Source organism: Podarcis raffonei, chromosome 13 (assembly GCF_027172205.1).
Source record: "Podarcis raffonei isolate rPodRaf1 chromosome 13, rPodRaf1.pri, whole genome shotgun sequence".
Classification (NCBI taxonomy): domain Eukaryota; kingdom Metazoa; phylum Chordata; class Lepidosauria; order Squamata; family Lacertidae; genus Podarcis; species Podarcis raffonei.
Genome location: NC_070614.1, coordinates 35,763,126 through 35,770,033, shown reverse-complemented (window position 1 = coordinate 35,770,033; position 6,908 = coordinate 35,763,126). Strand labels below are relative to the sequence as shown.

General features: G+C 46.8%; 1 protein-coding gene and 2 non-coding genes across 8 annotated transcripts in view; all 3 read left to right on the top strand.

The window, feature by feature from the left end:
* The window catches only part of LOC128400628 (integrin alpha-M-like), a 159,481-nt gene that overhangs the window by 130,217 nt on the left and 22,356 nt on the right, over window positions 1–6,908 (top strand). For 3 of the 6 annotated variants that reach the window (XM_053362954.1, XM_053362953.1, XM_053362952.1), the window contains exons 1-3: window positions 3,877–4,145; window positions 4,830–4,906; window positions 5,778–5,849. The exons of 1 other annotated variant lie outside the window; for it this stretch is intronic. The gene's annotated coding sequence lies outside the window, so the exon portion shown is untranslated. Of the gene's footprint in view, window positions 1–3,876; window positions 4,146–4,829; window positions 4,907–5,777; window positions 5,850–6,908 lie in introns of those variants that run through there. 2 more of the 6 variants (XM_053362955.1, XM_053362956.1) reach the window with 2 other exon arrangements.
* Window positions 4,408–4,497, top strand: LOC128401091 (small nucleolar RNA SNORD88). Its single transcript, XR_008327438.1, has one exon. It is a non-coding gene; the product is annotated as a small nucleolar RNA SNORD88 (small nucleolar RNA).
* On the top strand, window positions 4,985–5,074 carry LOC128401092 (small nucleolar RNA SNORD88). The gene has a single exon (XR_008327439.1). It is a non-coding gene; the product is annotated as a small nucleolar RNA SNORD88 (small nucleolar RNA).

The window sequence follows — 6,908 nt, the reverse complement described above, 5'->3', positions numbered from 1 at the left end:
CTTCCGGAGAAAAACTGGGGAAGAGTAGGATGCCACTTTGCCTTCGTTCTGCTTCTTCTCTTAGACGCATCCTATAAATATCGCCCCCCACCCACCTCTTGGCTCAGCCTCTGAGGGCAGGAATTAACAAACTGTCTATTTCGGGGCCATATCTGGTTTCAGCTGCGATTTTGAGGGCATGAACCACCCAGAGGATGGGTTTGCTCAAAGACTACGAAGAAAATGACTGGAACTTTCTTTTTTTGGATGCTATACCAGAAATTCTCAGGAAGTGGGCAACATTAAAAAAGGGCCATGAGTTTTCCAGTGACCCAGATATAGCAGAGAGAAGGGAGTCAAAGGGTTGTGACAGGTAAAACACATTTGTTTTACTTCTAGCTAAGATAAAATGGGGTCATACAGACCTCATGGCACTAGACGTTCTGGAACCTGGATATATCTGGTGGAAGGGGTCACGTTGTGGTTGTTATCCTCCAAGATTTATAGAAAGCAGTATCATTTTCCCGTACACGGCTCTATGATGAGCTGGCAGTCTGCGGCTGGGCACGTTCTACTTGGTACTGTGGTTGGCAGTACCATTCAAGATGGAAACTGAGAGTTTCTCTCAAGCCACCTGCCAAATGTTTGCAGCCGCAATGGGAAGCCTCCTCCAACACATTGCTAAAGATGTGCAAATTCATACATTCTTCCCTGGAACAAAAGAGGAACCAGCACCATTACACCTCAGCAATTCCTACAAGAAGTGCTAAATGCTAGTAACATTTGGTTGTAGTAGAGTTGCCACATGTCCGGACATTTCTGGAAAATTAGCAAAAAAAATGTCCTGGAAAATCCAGACGTATGGCAGCCCATGTCCTCAGAAATAGCTCAAAAATATATTTCACTTTTTGAAATATGGCAACCCTAGGTTGTAGTCAACACTAGTCCTACTCAGAGTAGACTGAGTGGCGCTAATTAAGATGGTTTAGTTAAGTTTAGGGACGCGGGTGGTGCTGGGATCTAAACCACTGAGCCTAGGGCTTGCCGACTGGAATCCCCGCGACAGGGTGAGCTCCCGTTGTTCAGTCCCAGCTCCTGCCAACCTAGCAGTTCGAAAGCACGTCAAAGTTCAAGTAGATAAATAGGTACTGCTTCGGCGGGAAAGTAAACGGCGTTTCCGTGCGCTACTCTGGTTTTGCCAGAAGTGGCTTAGTCATGCTGGCCACATGACCTGTAAAACTGTCTGCGGACAAACGTCGGCTCCCTTGGCCAGTAAAGCGAGATGAGTGCCGCAACCCCAGAGTCGTTCGTGACTGGACTTAACTGTCAGGGGTCCTTTACCTTTTTTAGTTAAGTTTACTCACCTCATTGCATCTACTCTGAGTGGAACTAAGGCAGTGCTGGATTTATGTATAGGCTAAGTAGGCTGAAGCCTAGGGCCTCCCGCTCCCCACACAGTGGAGGGATTCCTTCTTGTGATCTGGACACTATGTTCATATTGCACTAGCTTAGTTTTCAGCGTCAAGCCAACTAAGTGAATAGTCATCTCCACTTTGTGCCATCAAATTCCATATACCACTGTTGTTACTGTAGTTTTAACTAATACAGTTATGTATCATCTTTCCAATACTGTAATTCCCATCTCGCCCCAGGGTGGTTCCATAGATAATAAAGAGCATTTCTATTTGCAAATTGAATGGTGTAAATAAAATTATTTCTGTTGTTGCTTGTCTTGTTATACAGCTGATCCAAATCATACATCCCTCTCCCCTTAGCATGTGCCCAAGATGACTTATTTTGGGTGCATAGATGTTCAGTTCCCACTCATTTACAATAATCTTGCCTGCATCTTCCAGAATTGTAAATATGGAACCGAAAGAAACCAGGAACCATCTTCATTTCCATTGTAGAAGATTAAGAAGACGTCAAAGATGCAGTCATGGTGAGAGAGAATATGGCATAAATTTACAGGAAATAATGTTACATTCAGGAGGAAGGAGAGGGAGCAAAACCTGAGACAAAAGGGCAAGGGGAGACCCAATTCTGGTACTGCAGATGGAGATTTCAACTTGGGTCTTGATTTGAGTCTCACCTCTTCCACAGGCTCCCCGTGTCACCAGGGCTGAATAAATCTGAACATAAGGAGAGCCTGCTGGGTCAGGTCTGTGGTCCATCTAGCCCCGCATCCTGTTCTCAAAAGTGGCCAGTGAGATGCGTATGGAAAGCCCACCAGCAGGACCAGAGCACAAGAGCACTCTTCCCTCCTACCTTTCCAGGAACTGGTATTCAGAATAGCAACAGAAGTGGCTATGGTAGTCAGGACAGTGCTATGCTTTAAGAAAAGGTGCAGTCTGAAATTGCACATGTTCAGAGTATCACTTTTTTAAACTCTTTGTATTTTGCTGTAACATAGCAATGCAAAAGTCTTGCAAAACATGGAATGGTGGCAAGAGAGATCTTAGAATCAGAGTTGGGAGGGATCACGAGGGTCATCTAGTCCAAGCCCCTGCAATGCAGGAATCTTTTGCCCAAGGTGTGGCTCAAACCCAGGATCCTGAGATTAAGAGTCTCACACTCTACCGACTGAGCTGTCCCAAAATTGCATGCTTCGCAATGCATATGGCCATGTAAAAGGGTGGGTGTGTTCATATTAATACCATTAAATCCAGGGTTTAAAACTACTGAGATTACCCACTGCTCTTTCAGCAGCAGCAGCACTTATTTATTTTCGCATTTTTATCTCACCTATTTTCTGGAGCTCAAAGTGGAGTGCACTGCTTTCATTTACTAAAACATATATATATACCGCTTGCATGGGCGTAGCCAGGATTGGTTTTTTTGGGGAGGGGGGAGCAGAATCGACGTGACTGATCAGTTAGATATGTATTTCTATTGTTTTACATGATCTGGGGTGGGTGGGGCAGCTGCCCCACGCCCACGACCGCTTGGTTGTATTAAAGAAAATAAAACCTCAAAGCGGATCTCCTCCCCATTTTATAGTCACAACAACCCTGTGAGGAAGGTGAGACACTTTGACAGGCGGAAGGGAGCTCGCTGGGCTTCAGGGCCAAACAGACATTTGAACCCTCGACTCCTTGGCTACCAGCCAAAATTGCTTCTCTATGCAGAATCTCCCGCCACTAAACAATCCCGTAAATACCACCAGCAGAACCCCACACCGCCTTCCTCTGCCTCCCCTCCCTTGCGCACGCGCGCCCAGTTACGAGAGGGGAGGGGCAAGGCCTGCGTTCCATTTCATCAGCTATGCGCACGCGCAGGACGGCGGCCGCGCGCGAAAGTTGACGAGTTCGGACTCTGAAGGTGTGGGCGGGGCGAAGCGGAAGTATAAAAGGGCCTCGTGCGGCCAATCTTCTTCCTGTTTCAAATGGCGGCGTGCAGGAGATTGCAGGTACTGCGCGATACAAAGGCGGGCGGGCCGGCCGAATAACTGGGTTGCTTATTCCTTATTGGTTTCTCTGTACCCCCACCCGCTTCTGCTGCTAGGCTCTCTGTTGCGGGGGAGAGGAAGAGGTTTAGAATCAGAGCTGGGTGGTGGAGTTGCAGAGGCGGCGTTAGGGTGCAGATAGGTAGAGAGGAACCCATAGTGGAAAGGGCATGTAGGGCTTGTGTGGGGAATAAACTGGAATGTAGCAGTAAAGAGGGAAGGGGTTGCGGTAATGCTAAAGACTTGTATAAAGATGCTGACTGTTTAAAGTCAAAGGAGGGTTGGTGAGGCTCAGCAGCGTAAGGGAGAATAGCTTTGTAAAAGGGTTTAGTTAAGGGCCGTAGTGTAGTTGGCATGGGCGTAGCTGAGGGGGGCAGGGAGGGGCAGCTGCCTCCCCCAAATCAATAAAAATACATGGCTAACTGAGGTTCTGCCCCCCCCCCCGGCAAAAATCCTGACTATACCTGTGGTAGTTAACGGGGGAAATTGTGGGGGGTAGAAAAGGGATTTTGACTGAAACCGGCAGACAAGGGTGTATATAGGGACTGGTATAAGAGGAATGTAGTGTGCTGTCAGGCAGGATTCCGGAAGAGTGCCTCTAGTGGCTTATTTAACTAACCAGCTTTCCCTTCCTACAGCAATACTTCTTTTTGTCTATTTCCTGCTTAAAATGGAGCATCCATCTTGGGCCTCCAGTGACCCGATGAACTTGTGGTGCTGGGTAAGTGTTGCCCTGCCGAATTTCAGACTGTTGCCCTGGGAAATCCTGAGCTACTGTAGGTTTTCTGGGCACTTCAGTTAGATAGTAAAGAGTGAAACACCATCTCCCCCTCTAGTGTGCCGGTGCATTCGTTGGGGGTTCCATGCAAGGTCTGGCAAGTCCTATATTTATATGGGCCAAATTTCCTTCCATTGGAGATTGGGGTGCATGGTAAACCAGGAGAGCATTTCTGTGTGTAGGTGGGAGTGCCGTGGCCACAGGGTTCCTCCAATGATGTTAGCACTGGGCGCGGATTGCAATGACGATGACAGTGCCCCCCATGCCTTTGACATCATGGGGTACTGAGGAGCAGAATCCCTGTTGATCCTGAGAGGTTGAGGTTGTGGGGAGAAGGCTCTGGTGGGATTAGGTCTGTGTGTTGAACTTTGAGACAGGTGTGTGCAGTTGTGGCAGCTGGGACTTCCTGCAGAGGATACAATGGCAAAACACTAGAGAATGAAAGCCTCCCCTCGCCCTCGGCGGCACTAGTTGAATTTTGTGAAAATCTTTTGGGATGCTGTTTTTCTCTGCTCTCATCTTCTCATCCAGGTGTACAGCATAGCTTTGGGTAGGGGTAGTGGTGGATTGATATAGGGAATAGTCCCATGCATTCCCAGCTCCTAACTATGTTACTTTTATTGTTAGGTGACCCTGATGATATACCCAAGATGAATATCTGCCTCGCAAGTTGAATCTAGATGCTTCAGTGGCAGCCAAGGCTGGTGAGCATTCACTTAATGACAAGTCGAAAGAGGGGTATTGGAACAGAGTTAGTGCAGTTCCTAGAAGTGGGACATGAGATACCCCAATGATGTCAGCACTGGGCTCCGATTGCTGTGACGATTTGGGTGCCTTCTGGGGACTTGACACTCCAGAAGACTGAGGGGTTCTGGATCTGAGAAGTCCCTACTTGGCTGTGCATTTAGTGTGTCTGCAGAGGGACAACGATGGTCTCCTAGTATTAATGCTCTCACTCCATCAGCTTGTAAAGCATGAATGGCTTAGGAATGTCACAATGCAGCAGTTGAGCTTTGCCTATTGTTTAGAGCTAAAGTTTGTGTGTGTTACAGCTTATGGAAGTATGGGACTACGTTTCTGTTAAGCTGGAGAAATTAAAAATTTTAATGGTAAGGGGCCAGTGTATCATGCTGTCCAGATTGCCCCACCACCACCCCATTTTAAAGCTGCTTAGAGAAGTGGGATTTTTCAGTGGAGAAGCAATACCCATGACTTGCCAAAACTTTTTAGATATTGAAGTTTGTGTTGGGGGTCACCAGCATGGTGTCCTCCAAATGTTGGGCTCCTGTTAGCCCTCACCAGCATAGCAAATGGCCAGGGAGGGTGGAAACTGCAGTCCCAGCAATAGTGTGGAGTATCATGTTGGCTACTCCTGAAATTGTGATGCACCTAATTTCTTTACATATTCTCTCTTTTTAAAAAAAGAACTGAGTGGCAGGAAGGGAACATGTGCTTGCAGGCATGAAATCCAATATGTGTAGTGAGTGATCTGTGAAACTGAAACTAGGCTACACCTTGTGGATATAGTGTGCAAAAAAGTCTTGCCAACATGGTTTGTTTGCTTTCTTTCTCCAGATATGGGAACACCTGAGCTCTGCTCTTGCAGGCAGGAAGATGCAACTGGTTCCGTGCCCTGACGGCTCACAGGTAGAACGGGGCAGGAAAGGCAGAGGAAAGATTATCTGGGCATTGAAAAACACAGTGGTTGATCCTTAAGGGTTATGCCAAGGTTGTGTTGAAGGGGGCCTCTTTTGCAAGACAGGGGTCAGTCCTCCCATTTCTTTTGAGAGGCAGGAAAGTTGTACTTCACTGTATGTGCTTTGTAGCGCTGAGGCATGTATCAGGGAGCGTCTTTTAAAAAATTAACAGCCTTTAAATTTGGAAGTAAATGCTCTCTTACTGGATTTGTATTCCATGGGGCCAAAAGGCTTAGTCTGCTGGGGCTGGGCTGAGGGAATAACTAAAGTTCCTGAATAAACTTGTACAGGGATAGTCCCATTATTCCAGAAGAACATTACACTATCTCTGACCGAGGTACAGGGCCCTTCAAGATTCGGTCAGCAGCCTTTTAAAAGCACCGTCATATCCTGTTTGGGCTTTCCCTAGGCACTGCGTTGCTAATTCATGTGGCATATTTCTTCCCACCCAGCCTCAGCCAAGCTGGATGCCCGCAGCAAAACGAAATGGATGGGTTTTCCCCACAATCTTGAAAGAATCTCCTGGATTATCAGCAAGTCACTGATACATATATATATATATATATTTGATCCACTGATTTTTTCCCATTGCCTTCCATCATTTAAACAGCCTTTGCACACACACCTTTTCCCCCCAACTCTGCTTGATCACCAGCCTCCTACTCTTTCAAGCAAGTTTCTTGGTTTCAGAACCAAGTAGCTTGGCTCTTCGCTGCAGCCTTCTATTAAGAGCAGTTGAGTTGAGCTTCCATCAGAAGCAGGGATTATTCCATCAGCTTTGCCAAAATATTGGCAGTATCAGGCACCTCCTACCCCTGAACTGTGCCAGTTGGTCATTAAAAGAAAAACTGTTTAAGGATTGGTGCCTGAGTTTAATTTCTTTCCTCTTCCCTCCTTGTCCGTTTCCCCTTGTGTGTTGTGTTTTTAAGATTGTAAGTCTGCAAGCAGGAACTGCCTTGCTTTTATTGATTGCATATAAGCCATGCTGGTAACCTCCTTGGTTGAAGAG